This window comes from Canis lupus, chromosome 34 (assembly GCF_003254725.2).
Source record: "Canis lupus dingo isolate Sandy chromosome 34, ASM325472v2, whole genome shotgun sequence".
Lineage (NCBI taxonomy): Eukaryota > Metazoa > Chordata > Mammalia > Carnivora > Canidae > Canis > Canis lupus.
In genome coordinates this window covers 515,347-531,653 of record NC_064276.1, presented here as the reverse complement: position 1 = coordinate 531,653, position 16,307 = coordinate 515,347, and the positions used below count along the sequence as shown (strand labels likewise).

Below are 16,307 nucleotides of genomic sequence, written 5' to 3'. Positions count from 1 at the left end.
CCACATAGAATTCCGATTGAGTAAAAGGGGATATGAATGCTTTATAAGGAATACTTCAAGGAATTATTGTTATTTAGAAATGTGTTACATTTTGTGGGGTTTCCTGATTATTAAAATGATGTATTTTCTTGTGAAACAATGAGAGAAAGAGACATAGGGGAAGGGGAGGAGGGAGGAATAATTAAAATAGTAAAAAGAGGCATTGCCTTTCTTATGGGGATAAGTGCATTTTGTCATTGAAATTTTTATTCTGCTGCTGAGCGGGATCCTGGTTGGGCTGGGAGCAGACCCCGTCCTTTTAGTTTGGTGCTGGGAAGCTTGAATCCATCTTTGCTTTTTTCATAATTATAGCCTCACTTTTCTCTTCACCAGCTGAGAAGTTAGACTGAAACATCAGGATGGACTATAATTTCTGAGATGTAAATACAAATTTTACTTAAAAAATGCTTTATTCCTGGCTTCTGCTAGCTGATCCAAAATAAAAAGTTTAAAAAACATTTTTGTTAAGAGGACAAAGTGTGCACTTGTTGGTGTTTAGTAAATCTTTGTGATGCAGTTTCTGGTCGTTTTAGAGCCATCAGGGTACCAGCTTAACCTTCATGGCCGAGGATGTTGTGCTACCTGCTGTTCTCCTTGTCTCTATCACTTATTTAATAAGTGTACTATTATTCTCACTCCACAGATGAGGAAACTGAGGCACAGAGTCATTAAGAACCCCAAGGTGAGAATTGGTTAAGGGTGGGGTGATTTGAACCTAGTTCCTGGTCCCTGCTCATAACTGCTCAGCCAAAACTTTAAATATATATTTTAAAATTTGTATGTGTGTGTGTGAGAGAGAGCACCTGTGTGAGGGTAGGGGCAGAGGGGGAGAGGATCTCAAGCAGGCCCATATTAGGAACTCAGCATGGAACCCCATATTAGGGCTTGACCTCATGATCCCGAGATCATGATCTGAGCTGAAATTGAGATTTGGAGGCTTCACCCACTGAGTCACCCAGGTGCCCCTGCTCAGCTGGAACTTTTCAATTAAACAATTCAGTAGATATAAGTTAATATGATTTATTTATTTTCCATTCCTTACTCAGACTATAATGTTTTGAAAGGTGTTTCCTATTTTTGAATGCTCTTTCTGCCTTCATTTTTATCCTTTTCCGCTGCACTGTAGCTGATAGCCCATAAATAGAGTTTGTGAAGAAGAGGAAGGAGGCTGTCCCATCAGTAACTACTTCTAGCTCCACCTCCACCTATCAGTGCTTTTCAGCCTTTCTGCTGCAATTCCTCACCAGTAACAGGTCTGTCTTGTGGATTCAATCCTATGTTGCTTTTTAGCCTGGAATGTTTGAGTGGGGAGAATCCAGTGATGTAGCTCAAGCTGAAATACTGTGAAATGAATACTTTAGCACACCCATGCACTTGTGTGCACATTACATGTATTTTTAGCAGTTGAGCTTTGGCTCATTGTAGTGAAAATGTTTTTCCATGAATAATTCTTTAATGTTGGTCTTGGGCTTTTACTACAGATGTTACAAGATTGGCTCTGTTTCTCCCTTTGAAAAACTCATACAAATTGCCAGTTTGGTGTGAGAGTTATGGAATCACATTACTTTTGAATTATTTTTATTTCTATTTTTAGTATTTTTCTCTATCGCAGTAGTACTGTAAAAATGTGTCTCTGTGAAGTTATTCTCTAGTGAGTATATTGGCCTATGACTTACAGTCTTTGTCTACATTTGACCATCATCTAAAAGATTGGGACTTCTCCTACAGTTTAATGAAGCGCCTAATATTCAGTGTTATCTTTATTATCAAATCTGGACTAAAATCACTAGCCCAACTGCGAGTGGAATGTAGTTGAAATTTTTATCTGTTCCCAAGCATCCGGTATTTCTGTCGAATTGGATTGGAGAGGACTGCTAAAGGGTTAATCCCGAAAAATCCCAGAATAGCAGTTCCTTTTTATCCTAAGTAAGGTATGTGATCTTGGACAATGTTGGATAATTCCCGTCTTTGCTTGACACGTGACCAAGGCACTGGGTAGACTTACGTGTGAGTACTGTTCGTTTTCATGCTCTCAGGAATGTATTTGGTGCTTTTTCTGCCATCCTAGGCTTTTAAGAGGTCTGTAGTTCATTTGGGATTGCAGAGAGCTGAGGTGCTGCCATTCTGACTATGTTCAGCAGTTCATATCTGGCACAGACGATTGGCCTTTTTTGGTCAACAGAAGCTAGTTTACATAGTAGTTAGTGAATGAATCTATGAAAAAGAAAGTTACGGGTTCGATCTAATATAGGCTGCTAATTTTGAATTAGAGGGAGGATGATCTATTTAAAGAGATTCCTTCCTTTATCTCCAGGGGTCTTTGCTAACACATGGCCCTGATGGGTTACTTGGTAAGAGTGGGGAGTGCACTAGGCAGGCCCATCCAGCCAGTGGGAAAACCCACTCAGTTGTGTAAGGAAGCCTAGTGACAGACACAATATCAAGTTTAGGCAATCTGAAATGAAAAAAATAAAGTCAGCAATTACACAAATATTTGAAAAATTGGTGTATATCTTTGTTTTTAAGAGATTATTTTTAAAAAGTGTGTGCAGAATGTCTGTTCCTAAAGGAGATTCAAGCCAGAGGAGAGCTTGGTGATCCCTCCCTTGAAGCTTCATTCTTGGCGCTTTCCTATAGACACACATGCTTTTTGTAGGGTGGGGTATTTGCATTTACTCAGGTCCTGTCTGTTTAAATGTTTCGGGCACATGAAATTTCAGCGTAAACATTTCTTTAATTTGCCTTCTCTGTCCCTTCTTTATTCATTTGAAGACCCACCCAGATGCCTGGGGCAATGATTTATGGAACTTCCGATCTTTTATGAATACCTAGTTCCCCTGTCTTGGAAGAACTGACTAAATTTTAAAAAATCCTCCTCAAATAAAAGTGAATGGTTGGCCTGGTCTGCTCTGAAGTATCTCAGGACAAACTTACATATACACCTCTCCATTTGACACCTATGGCTTTTAGAAAGAAAGCCAGATAACACTGCATAGTAATTCAATCAGTTTGTATCCACACAAGTGCTTCTAGGATTTCCCTGGTGAATTAGGTAACAATGCCCCTTTCCTGAGATTGACACATCTATAATGAACTAGGCCAGTCAGCTCTCCTGGAAAGGTGGGTTGTGGCAGAGAGAATACCCCAGCTTCTGCAGGACTGCTCCCCTGCCTCAAGAAAGGTGCAGGACCTGGGAAGCGCTGCTTCCATGGTGTGTTGACCATGATGCTGCGTTGACCCTCAGTCTCATCATGCATGTCTGCATCTGGGTCCAACCCCATGGGGCAGGGTCCATATATTAAAGTTGTCATATCCTTTATTGCCAATTTGAGCTAATTGGCAAATATGTATGTTGCACTGGCATCCACAGACTTTAAAATGACTTTTCTAGAAATTAGAAGTAATTGTCCACAAACCACTTTCTGGCCCGGTGGTGTGCACTTGGAATTCTTCTGCCACCATTTTGAAAATGGGCCTAGCAAATTGTCCACTTATTTTCATCATTAACACATAGAGTATAATTTACAATATTCTCAGAAATGAGTAAATCATGGAATGAGCAGAGAAGTCCATTCTGATGAAGTAGACCAAACTCAGGACTTAGAGAAGTCAGCCACGTCAGGGAAGTTGTAGTCTGGAAAGGACATTTACTAGTGGAGAATTCTTGAGGTTCTTGACACAGCTTTCCCTTTTCCTCAGAAAGTTCGTGTCACACCACGTGTTTTTTTTTTATGAAAGACTTGCTTTAGTACCAGTTTTCACTAAGAAATCTGAAGAGGATTTTGGCTTTTACAAGATGGTAATTGCTTCTTTGCTTTACACCCTTTCAGTGTATGAATGGTTTGCAAAGCATAGTTTATTCCAAAGGTGAAAGAGTGATCCTGGTTAAGGACAGATGCCATGTATGTCATCATTCCTAGCAGTTTATGAGATTTGGAGAATTCTGGGTATTTTAGAAAGTTTTCCACTGGTGATAGGAATGAAATGCTGGGAAATAACTCAGAAATCTTTGTCAGTAGTTGCTCTAATTACAAGAGTGCAGACTTGGAGATTTTGTGTAAGTTGCGTTTCTGTGCAGCTTCTATTGGAATAACGATTTTGAATTAATATTGATTGGCACATTTTTGATTAAAAATATTTTATACAGTCATTAAAATAAATACTGTAATAATCATGACACAGTTCACTATAAAGTTCACTGAGCAACAAAACAGTATTATTTGCTTCCATTTTTGTTTTAGGATAAAGTATACAGTGGGCACACATACACAGATTAAAAAGTGCAAGGATAAATTACTAAATTTAACTGCTTATTTGAGGGTTAGTGGAATTTAAATTTACTTCTAACTGATGATAAATTGGCCAGATTTTCTGTTTATATATACTTTGAAAATATGAAAACATTAAAAAAAACCCATTTCCTTTTATAAAAGTGGTGGACTTCTGAGGCTGCTTTAGCTCTTTCATGTTTAAGACAGTATTTTCAGATGATGGACTCATTCACTGTTACCTCATTTTCATGGTCTAAAACAAGAGATGTTACTATATGTCATTCAAAAATGCTCTGTAGCCGGTTAGGCAGTCATGTGCTTGGCAAGTGTAATACTGATGGCACATCATTGACCTTCAGGTTTTCTAACCTCAGCCTTCAGAGCATCTTATCTGACAAGGGCTTCTTTTTTATTATTTCCATGTACATCTGTGTGGCTAATGTATGTGAAACTGGGGAATAAGACTATACCTACATTCTTAGAGGCTCCACCAATACTACCAATACTTAATGGTAACGCAGAGGAGGATGCTGAACTTGGGAAGTCATAGTGACCATTGACTGGGTGCTTCTTTTTATAAAAAGACTTTTGAGAGAGAGAGAGCACGTGCACGCGTGTGTGTTCACACACACAAAGTGAGTGGGGGTGGGAGGCAGAGGAAGAGAGAGAGAGAGGAAAAATCCTGAGCAGACTCCCTGCTAAGCGAGAAGCGTGACCGGGGGCTCTATCCCACGGTCATGGGATGGAGCCAAAATCAAGAGCTGGCCGCTTAACTGACTGAGCCACCCAGACACTCCAACTGTGTGTTCTTTGATGCACTTGTATAGACTCCATGCCCAGAGCCTCACCCTCTCTGACCGGCCTGTCTTACCTTCCCTGTGCTTTCTTGGTATTACCAAACAAGAACATTTGTTCCATGGGCAGTTGTGGCTTGCCCCAGGCCCAGTAAGCCATCTGCAGGTTCAGGTGCTATGGCTCTGTCCACTCAAGTGTGGAGCATCCCTGCATTATTGCATACATTATCCTTTTCACCCCTTCCCTCTGAAGTTCCTTGAAACAGTACTTGCCTTTTTTACTTCATGGCATGTGTGTGATTTTATAAATAAACATGACTTCTGTTGTTTCTGTCATTCAATTTGCTTGTCTCTGTATAAGCAGGAGGGGGTAGTTTATTTTCCCTTTGTTTTTCTGCTCTCACTTTCATTTTCTTCTTTTTAAAAGATCTCTCTGTTTTTTAAAGTAATCTCTAAGCCTTACTTGGGGCTTGAACTCACAACCCTGAGATCCAGAATTGTGTGCTCTACCGACTGAGCCAACTAGGCGCCCTTCGTTTTCTCTTTAAGGTCTGTAAATGGAAGTAAAGTAAATAAGGCACATGTGTGATGTCTCGGTGGCAATCTAAAGGTTTATAATCATCATTTTCTTCATTGTTCTATTGGTGCCCCACAGCTGGACAGGTGGGTAAGGGTGAGACATTTAAAGACTTGATTTATTTTTAACTTACCTTTTAGGTTGTCTGCTATCTCTAGATATCTTGATAGTAACTTGATTCAAATTCAAGTAAAATCCCTGTTTCAAGAGACTTATTTTATTCTGGGAATTCTGCTGTGGTAAACAGTACGCACGGGCATATGCTGGAATATTTAGGCATTGCCGGTGGCAGAGTTGGCAGTGTTAAATAACTTCTGGTATATTCAACAGGGAAATACTGTATAGCCTCTACAGACAATGATTTAGAGAGGTATCTTTTTTTTTTTTTTTAAAGATTTTATTTATTTATTCATGAGAGATAGAGAGGCAGAGACACATGCAGAGGGAGAAGCAGGCTCCCTGCAGTCCCCCATTGTGGGACTTGATCTCGGGACTCTAGGACCACGCTCTGGGCCGAAGGCAGGTGCTTGACCACTGAGCCACCCAGGCGTCCCGAGATGTATCTGTTTTTTACAAAAAGATCTTCACCACTAAGTGCATATATGCATATGTATGGAAAATATATTTAAATAATGTTAGAGGGCAGCCCTGGTGGCTCAGCGATTTAGCGCCGCCTTCAGCCCAGGGCATGAGCCTGGAGACCCAGGATCGAGTCCCACGTCAGGCTCCCTGCATGGGGCTTGCTTCTCCCTCTGCCTGTGTCTCTGCCTCTCTCTCTTTCTCCTCTCTGTGTATTCTAATGAATAAATAAATAAAATCTTAAAAAAAATAATGTTAGATATCCAAAAAAGTTGGAAAAATTGTACAAAAAATCCCATACACCTTTCACCCAGATTTCCCAAATGTTAATATTTTACTACACTTATTTTACTTAGTTTACTCATTTTACTTATTTAGTTTACTACACTTACTTTACTTATTCAATTAATATTTACTGTACTAGTTATTCATGTCCCCTTCCTTCTATATTTTATATCTATTATCATCTAAATTTGTTTTCCTGACACATATGTGATTAAGTTGTACACAGTGCCTTTTTTACCTCCAGATACCTCAGTGTATATTTCCTAAAACCAAGGACATTCTCTTACATACCACAGTACAATGATCAGAATCAGGAAAATTGTATTGATGCAGTGTATTATCTAATTTCCACACCTTGTGCACATCTTGTCAGTTGTCTCTGTAAAGTGCTTTACCTGGTGCAGGGTTCATTCCCCGGTCACATAAGAGTTTTGTTGCATAGCTCCTCAGTCTTTAATCTCGAAGAGTTGCTTGGTTTTTCCTTATCTGTCAGGACCTTGACAGTCCTGAAAGATTCAAGCCTAATTCATTCTAGCTAATTGATTGAAGGTTCCTCAATTCGGATTCGTGTGCTCTTTCCCCATGACTAGATGTGTTAGTCACATCTAGTGAACAGTATTCATTTCTACTAGGAATGCTGTGGAAGGGATCCCTGGGTGGCTCAGTGGTTTGGCACCTGCCTTTGGCCCAGGGCGCGATCCTGGAGTTCTGGGATCGAGTCCCGCGTCCGGCTCCCGGCATGGAGCCTGCTTCTCCCTCTCCCTGTGTCTCTGCCCCTCCACCCTCTCTCTGTGTCTATCATGAATAAATAAATAAATAAAAATCTTAAAAAAAAAAAGGGAATGCTGTGGAAGTGAAGCTTTGTTCTTTTCTGTGCAGTTTATCAGGAGGCACAAGCTCTGTCAGGTCATCACTTAGAATGGTTCCTACTATCTTCTTTGTAGAAGTAATAATGTTTCTTTTTGTAACGAATGAGGATCTTGTGGGGATGTTCTTTGAAACTATAAATCTCTCCGTCTCATTTCTCATTGTACTTTCATTAATTTTATATCTTTTGATGATTTTTGTGTAAAATATTACTCTGGTGTTTGCCAAATGATAATGTTCTAATTCCTTCACTTATTTTACTTTTATTAGTTGGAATCCTACTGTAAGAGCCCTCTTATTTATTTATCTATTTATTTATTTATATATTTATTTATTTATTTCAGAATAGGCACATGGATTCTATGTTATTTTTATTGCTTATTATCATTATTGTTTACATTCAGATGGTTTCCAGGTTAGCCAGTGGGAGCCTGTTCAAGTTTTGACTCCTCCTGAGCACTCATTGAGCATTCCCTAGGTTTTTCTGAGCACTTCCTTTTTTTGTTTATTCTATTTTAGTTGGTGGTGGTGTGTGTGGATGTGGAATTTACTGGATTTTACCTAAATTTATCTATGTATTTGTGTTTACATAAATTTTAAAAACTCTGAGCCTTATTTAAATGTTAGTGATGGTTACCTTTGGGTTATGGGATTACAGTATTTTCTTCCTCCTCACCAAAAATGGCCGTTTTGCATGTAAATATTACTTTCACTGGGGGGAAAGGCCTTTTTTAATAGCAAAAATTAGTTATGATTGGAAATCATGTACTTCTGAATGTCGCTGAAATTATTGTGCATTTTATACCTTTTTTTTAGAACATTCATGTTTTTCAGGATACATTATATGTAAAATGGAACATTGCCACTAAATGCTGGATTAGTGAGTTGAAATAATTTTTCTACCTTTAGAAGAGGTGATAACCTATAAGGTATAATCCTTTCTTACGATACATGAGGCATTTGGTGCCTGGGAGGTTAAGTGACTTGCCCAAGTCACAGAGAGTGAATTGAGAACAAACATTCTTGCTGAGTCCAGTATTTTTAGATAATCCTAATTATTGTTTTCATTTTTTAACCACCTTCTAGCTGCAGGGTACCATATGAAGTGCCTTAAGCTTAAACTTGCATGTGTCATTCATTGGGTAATCTAAACACTTTATATGCAAAGGTTATCAAAGTCCATTTGGCTGTGGTTAATGATTAACAACTTTAAGTGACTCTGAATTGGCTTCATGTTAGACCATAGTCATGAAATGCTTATCAGTCTACTGCTTGGCACTAATCTTGTAATTATACTGTTATTTTGTATATTACAAAAACATAATTGGATTGAAAGAATGGAGGGCTGGTATATTTGTGATTATTTAAATTTGTAAAATTTCTCTGGGATGAAGACGGGCCTACCAGGAGAAAAAGTCTCCTTGTACACTGTTAAATGACACCTATAGAATGTCAAGAATGCCTTCCCTATCCCGACTCAGACTTGCTCTGACTCCACTCTCCTACCCTCTCAAAGTACCTTGTTTGGGTTCATTCAGTTACTGTGGTGGTAGGCACACACATGTATGTGTTGAGATACTTCCTGTCTGTCTTGTCCCCATCTCTGTCCTTAGCTCCAGGCATAGCACCTTTCACACAGCAGGGGTGCAGTAAAAATGAGAATGTCCTTTTCCCTGTCTAGTGCTATCTTGTAGAGGTGAGGGTCTTCTGGATCCTTCTCCCTTTCTTTTTTCTTCTCTCGACTCCCTGCCTGCCTTCCTTGCTTTCTCTTTTCTTCTTCCCTTCCTCCCATCTTCCTTCCCTCCCTCCTTTCCTTCCTACCTGAACATGTAAAGACCTGATTCTTAAAGCATTTGTATGGCTTTTGGTTGCAAGCAGTAGAAACTGTCTCACTAATTCTGAGCATCTCAGATGGTAACAACAGTATAATATTTGTCAAGAGTTTTGAAGGATCTGAGCTTTTTTACCCTACTTGCAAGCTAAAAGATTGGTCTGACACAGTTTGACACATGTGAAACTTCTGGGTCAGAGACAAAGGACGTTTATTATTCATGGTAGTACTAGTTGTTATGATATCAGCATTTTTTTGCACTAGTACTCTAAGACTTGATTCCCACAGGGTGACACAAGGAAGGCCAACTGACACTTGTATACACAGGGATTGTGTTACAGGAGAGGAACCCTGAGTTTAGGGTGTCTGAGTCTTTTGTACTGGATTGTAAGCATGGCTGTTCTTGGCTCTGAAGAGAGACACTCATTGCCTTCCAGGATCATAAGCAAACCTGCTCTTTGGTCTGGAGGAAACACTATTTCTCCCTTCCAAATATATTTGCTGTAAAAATACCCTTGTAATGATAGTTTGGAGCAAAGATCGTGTCTCTGCTTACATGACGTATAGAATTGCAAGAGACCTCTACTAGGTCTCTACTAGGGGGTCTACCAGCAATATGCATTGTGGAAATTTAGAAAAGAAATGAAAAAAAAATCCCTGCAATCCTGCCATTTTAAGATAATGGTTAAAGTTTTGAAATACATACCTTTAGTGTTTTATCTCCATAAATATGGATGTTTGTATATGGCATGTATTTCATAAAAGTTAATACATTCTGACTTGATTTTTTAGCTAACACTCTATTATGCCCATTTCCCTCTCCTGGCTGCCTAGATTCATCTTTGCCTGATCTTCTGGTCCTTTAGACCCTACTCTCTGCCTAGCACTTAATTGTATGTATAGAATCAGAGTTTTAGAGATTTAAAGAGATTTCAAGGTCATTTGTTCCAATCCTTTCATTTAAGGTGTTAACTCTCATTTAACATTTCACTGAGACCTTCTGGAAGCCACAGCACAACTTTAATATAGAACTATAATGGTGGGAGTTTGGGGCACTGTAACAAGTGTGGATTAGCTGAATTGCTTGGGTGATTCTACTCTTGATATTGTACCGTAAGAACACCTTTGCATTAGGCTAACTAGGTTCTGTACTTAGAACCTCTTGACCCTCTTCGATCTTGCTCAGTCAAGCCCACAGCCGACTACTATGGACTGAACTCCAAAACCCACTTTTGCTAATACCTCTAAGCTCAGAACCCCTCTGGAATCAGATGGGTCATTGTGGGACTAAGTGGCACAGAGCCTTGGATGTGTTTGCCCAAACGGGTTAGTCTTCCAATCAAACTCAAGTCTTTGTGAATAGTGGCAAGATAGTTCATTCCCAGACATGTACTTTTTTTAAATTTATTAAAAACTGTGGAAAAATCTTTTCTTGAAAAGTACCCTCCAAAACGATTACTCGAGGTATTAAATATTCATTATTTCTAGGTTCCATTAAAAACAGTTAAGTTAGTTAAATAAATTTCCCATGATTAAAATAATTCATACAATTAGATTTTAGATTATTAAGGCGGAATTACTAAATAGTCTTTGAATGGTGTCTTTTGAAAGGCACAAAGCCATCTTATCTTCTTTCAAAAAATATTATTCTTTGTTGAATGGTTTAATCCTATTAGTTCTTGGAAAATTATAATGATGTGTTGCCTTCAAACAGTAGAACAAGTTCCAACTTCTTTCACTAAGAAGAGGCTATTGCTACTAAGGATTATTTTTGCTCTTGATGTCATTCTATTGGCTGGACTTTATGGAGAGGATGTTTGAGAAGCTTGCTGAGGCTGTGGCATTATTCTCATCGCCATCTCTTTATTTCTGCCACTGCCCCCTTCCCTGTATCTGAGAGCCAGAGATTTGTGCAGTGATGGCCAATTCACTCCCAGGGCTGTGCTGGCCTTGAATAGAACCTCTTGCCATTTGGCATCTTGAAGCATATTTTACCTCTGGTCCGATCACTTCCCTTGCTACGTTTTGGTTTCTTAAGTTAGATGTCATGCTGTACTATTGTCCAGACAGGGAGTTGTAGAGAAGGGCTTGGGGTCAAGTCCAGACCTCCTGGAAGGAGAGAACAGGGCCAGCATTGAGGTTCCCAAAGTAAATGGCTGTGATTGAGAGGTCGCCTGAGGTAGTGTTGCCCAGGGGTGAGAGCTCAGTTCTCCGCTGACTGACTAGAGCAGGGTCTGTCATAAAAGCAGCACCGCGGCCACTAGCTATTGACTCAGAAATCTGGCTTCTGTCCCCACCCCGTCCTACCATAGGGCAGGAGAAGTAGCCATGGCATAGTGTCTTCTGGGAGCCAGATACGGTGTCCTAGGGGCAGTGTGTATTGTGTCATTGTGCCAGGTGTCCCTGCCCTCACGATTCCTCACTGTGTTCCGAGGACGCTCCTGCCTCGGTCAGGACCCTGCTCCTCTGGTGCATTCCTTCCCACCCTTGGCCCTCTCAGCTTGAGAGTCACTTGCTGAGGGGTTTCTCTGACCGCTTGACAGGACCTTAGTCTTTCATTGCACTTCTCACTTGAATTCAATACCTGCCGTGTCCGGTCTGTGTTTTAGTTTCCGGCTCCCCTGTGGGTGCAGATGCCGGTCAGGGGGTATGCATCATTCTTCAGGTCTAGACTCCTGGGGCCTGAGACATGATGGCACACTGTAAGCGCCCAGTGCCTGTCTGAGGACTGAGCATCGTGGGTCGACCTCGGATTTGGTGGACAGGATCTGCAAGTAGAGGTCGAAGAAGCTTCCAACTGTGGAGTTGTGGGGGAGGCAGACATAAGTGCAGTCAGCAGAGGCCGTGACTGAAAGCTACTGGGTTTTGGGGTTCAGGACACGGAATAAAGCTATGGTCCTTTTTTAAAAATTTTTATTTATTTATGATAGTCACACACACACAGAGAGAGAGAGAGAGAGAGAGAGAGAGGGAGAGAGGCAGAGACATAGGCAGAGGGAGAAGCAGGCTCCATGCACCGGGAGCCCGATGTGGGATTCGATCCCGGGTCTCCAGGATCGCGCCCTGGGCCAAAGGCAGGCGCCAAACCGCTGCGCCACCCAGGGATCCCAAGCTATGGTCCTTTAAGGGCATTCTTCTCAGTTTCTGCTCTGCTGTGGTTCCTGATGGCAGGTTACACATTCAGTTAAGGCGGCTGAACAAATCCCCTGTTTACTGAGTTAAGTTTTCCTCTTTGTTGTTAAGTGACTGAGGTTTGGCTTTTTCAAAGTTAGCTGAAAACTCATTTTCTACATTTAAAGGATGTTTTAAAAATCCGTATTCTTTCAGGGATAACTGTATCAAGAAGGAAAACTTACTTCTGATCTGCCGTTTATTTTAGAGAAACTTAAGATTTTGCTTCTATTTACCACACCACAAAAGTATAGTAAAAGTTGAAACTGTACCTAAGCTGTAGCAGTTTTTAAAGATTAAAACCTGTTTTCAAATAGGAATTTTAATACTGAGTTGATTACAAAGAAATACATTGCATTTTGAGTGTCATACTTTGCTCAGGTCATGTCCTGTAGTCTTTAGACTGCTGTGTTTGGCTGCATTATTTGTTATCTTTGAGGATTAAGCATTACTACTCTGATAACAGAACCTTTTCCTGGAGGGTAAGAGGAGCTGTGGTCTGAGGTGATGCCTTGGAGAAAGGGAGAGGTCCATTTTCATTGCTTCACTTAGATTTACCTTGAAAATCTATATATTTTTTAAAGCTTTCTTTTCTTTTCTTTTTAATTATTTATTTATTTATGATAGTCACAGAGAGAGAGAGAGAGGCAGAGACACAGGCAGAGGGAGAAGCAGGCTCCATGCACCGGGAGCCCGATGTGGGACTCGATCCCGGGTCTCCGGGATCGCGCCCTGGGCCAAAGGCAGGCGCCCAACCGCTGCGCCAAGGGATCCCTACCTTGAAAATATTAATGAATTAGTCCTGTTCATTTGTTAACTCGGAATAGCTCATTTTCTTAAAATATAGATTGTCTGCAAATCACAAGATCTACACTAATAAAAGAAAAAACACAGAAGTGATTGGAGGTCTGGACCCAGAGGACCTACCTGGCCCTCAAATTTTCAGGAAAAAAGAAGACAAAAATAAAAGCCCGGTTAATCATCTTGTGAAAAGTAGCACATGGCCAGCCCAACATTTCCAGGCAATTTGAAAGCCCTATACCAAGCTGAAGTAATTTAAAATACCATGGCTAGTGTTGTGAATATGTTTTCGATTCTGGTCATTTTATAATTTTTATTAATGATTTTATTTGTAATTTTTAGGAACTACCTAGTCAACCCACAGGGTCATAAGAAATAAAAAGTCATTGTTTTGAGTCTCTAAGTTTTGGGATGGTTTATTACACAATAATTTGATATCTGATATACCAAGTACATTTGTAACTTTTTTTTTGAACAGAGTAACCAAGTTTCCTTACTCTATTCACCTATACTTGGCATAGAATAATTTACGTATTTCCCAAATTCTAATAGGTTTTGAAAGAATAACAGTTTACTACATTAGAGAATGCGCCATAGGCTATAATAGGCAATTTGAAGAAAGGGTTTCCAGATGGCTTTGGGCACTGGCAGCATTTCTGTAGCATGTGTTGGAATAAGTCTGTAGCTTCCAAGGTGATTACTTAGAAGGTAACCATGCTAAAGTCTTCATTTTGTGATCTTTGTTAAAAATAAAAATAAAAGGAAAAGAACAAGCTCCATCCTTATTTCCAGAAACATTTCCCTTCCAAGGACTGCAAAAGCTTTGCAGACGTTATCTTAATTCTGACAGCATTCTTCAGAATCAGTTCACGGAGGTGACATTTTTCAGAACATGTTTCCTGGTCAGATATTTCTGGCTTTGTACTTAATAATGGAACGATATGAGGACAAGGTCTTATATTAAAATTACCTTTTTATGTTCTTAGTATAACAAGTAATAAATTCTAAGAAACAATCTTGTTAAAAATTTTGTTAACCATCTGGTATGGCTCTCCAAATTCTCAAGAACGTGGATGAGTCATGTTGGGATGTTGTGACCCACCCTCTCTAAGAGAGCCAGGTGCAGGAGCAGCATGGCCCTGTCCTCTGTGTGCCTGGGGCTCTGGGCCAGGGAACGTCGGTCTTCCTGGACACAGGTGCCAGCTCTGCACTGGGCTGACGCTGGTGGTGGTGGGGAGGGTGCAGGCTGCTGGCTGTTGGGGAAGCACAAGGACAGGAAACACAGTTGAAGGAGGACAGTGCATTCTAGTTGACTGTACACTAAAACTGTCAATTTTTTCCTTTTTGTTATTTCATTAGTGTTACATTAGATGTGCCTCAGAAATCAATCTGGTGCTTTAAGTAAAAGAACTGCAGCTCTTTTTCTAGGGTCTTTATGGATGCCTTGAATGTTTTTAGACCTTGGTGAAAGTACCAGAACCTGCCAATAGCTATAGACTCTAAAAGCTGATTATGCTTTTTATTCCTCAGGAAATGCTTGTTTGGAATTTTATGTCTTGTTTGGAGCCAAAAAAGTGTCATCTGTGATTGTGCTACTACTAGATTTTGTCTTGATCTCACACAATAAAATCCTAGTTTTGAAGGTTCCAGGCTAATTTTTTACTGCACTGGGTGGTTTGGAGCCAATTGTGAAGGAGGGCGGGGATGGAGTTCTGGTTTGCTAGCATGTGGGGTGCACAAGAGGAAGAGGAGCTGCTCTCTGTTGAGGGGCACAGCAGTGTGTCCCCTTCCTCTGTCTTTATGATTGCTGACACCTTAGGCGTGAGCAACGTCCTGATGCCTCTGGGCTACTGTATGAAGATGGCCATCATAAGGTCAGTGTAGGGTGGCGTGTTGTATGGGAATGTCTCAAGGACAGTGAAACACGTCTAATGAGGTAGAGATTTGGAGAAATGGAGCATCCTTTCAAATGAGATTTGTGGAAGAGGATGTCTGAATGAAGACTGTTGTGATGAGCCCTGTCTTCCCTCAGAATGCCTTTTGGATGTGTGAGAGCAGAGGTAAGCCAACGGGTGCAGGTTAGCCTTCGAGTGATTCTCAGGGAGCAGTGTGTAGAGTAGTGACCCTGACGTGGCAACTTATTTCACCTCACCCTGCCTCAGTTCCCCCACCCCACAGTGGGGATAATCGTAGTACCCACTCAGATTTCTAAGTGATTAATTCACTTAGTATCATGTAGTGCCTAGATCAAGCTGTGATGCCACCTAAATGCAGTGTATGTCTTATTAATGACATTCGTCAGGAGTATTCATCACACTTGTTAGAAGCATAGTGGACACGGTTTTGCCTGTCCTTAAAATGTTCATTTCCAAGCTTTTTTTCCTGCTCTCTATATTATCACATGACTGTAGGAGAGACAAATGTCAGTATTTGTGGTGTAAAGGGAAGTGCCTGTGGATTAAGGAGGGTACAGGATTTTGTTCTCTTAAACTACCAGCTATTGCCAGAAAAATCCAAAGAGCATCCTTTGTAAGCTGCAGCTGCAGGAAGTGTCTGCTTGGGGGTCTGAGCTCTGAGTAGGTGGAGTGGACTGAACATCCATCACATGCCTCCTTTGCTGTTTCTTTTGTGGATTGGAAATTCTTTGGAAAATAGAACGTGTGAGAAACAAGAGAAACAAGAATTAGAAATTCACCAGCATAATGAAGCAGCTAATGGTTTCATTTGGAGGTGCTCACAGCAGTAGAGCCCAGTTCCTCAGCATTTGAAGTAACCTTACAATTAAATATGCTGTTTGTTACAGTTGGTTCAATATGAAGATCTATCTTGTATCTGAAGTTCATTGGCCAAGGATAGAAGGATAAAAGCTTCTGGCAAAAATAGGAGACTTCAGTGGTAGTTGTAATTAAATCTAATTTACAAGGAACTGTGTACCACACTCTGTAACCCATTAATTTTTATTATCTGAACACTGTGTTGTTAAAAGCACAGCATCTGAGAATTCCTGGTGTTCTAGAACATACCAGTTTTTCCTTTTAAAATGTACTCTGCAGAAGAAGGCACTTTCTAAAAACTTAAACATGTTGTTCGCT

At 40.4% G+C, this 16,307-nt stretch overlaps 1 protein-coding gene and 1 long non-coding RNA gene across 7 annotated transcripts in view; both read left to right on the top strand.

The window, feature by feature from the left end:
- TRIO (trio Rho guanine nucleotide exchange factor) overlaps positions 1-16,307 on the top strand; it is a 354,351-nt gene that overhangs the window by 43,619 nt on the left and 294,425 nt on the right. The window lies entirely within an intron of this gene.
- The window catches only part of LOC118353280 (uncharacterized), a 28,614-nt gene that overhangs the window by 12,007 nt on the left and 300 nt on the right, over positions 1-16,307 (top strand). The window contains exons 2-3 of one of the 2 annotated variants that reach the window (XR_007408079.1): positions 683-721; positions 1,166-16,301. The exons of the other annotated variant lie outside the window; for it this stretch is intronic. This is a non-coding gene — a long non-coding RNA (uncharacterized LOC118353280). Of the gene's footprint in view, positions 1-682; positions 722-1,165; positions 16,302-16,307 lie in introns of those variants that run through there. 2 annotated transcript variants of the gene reach the window in all.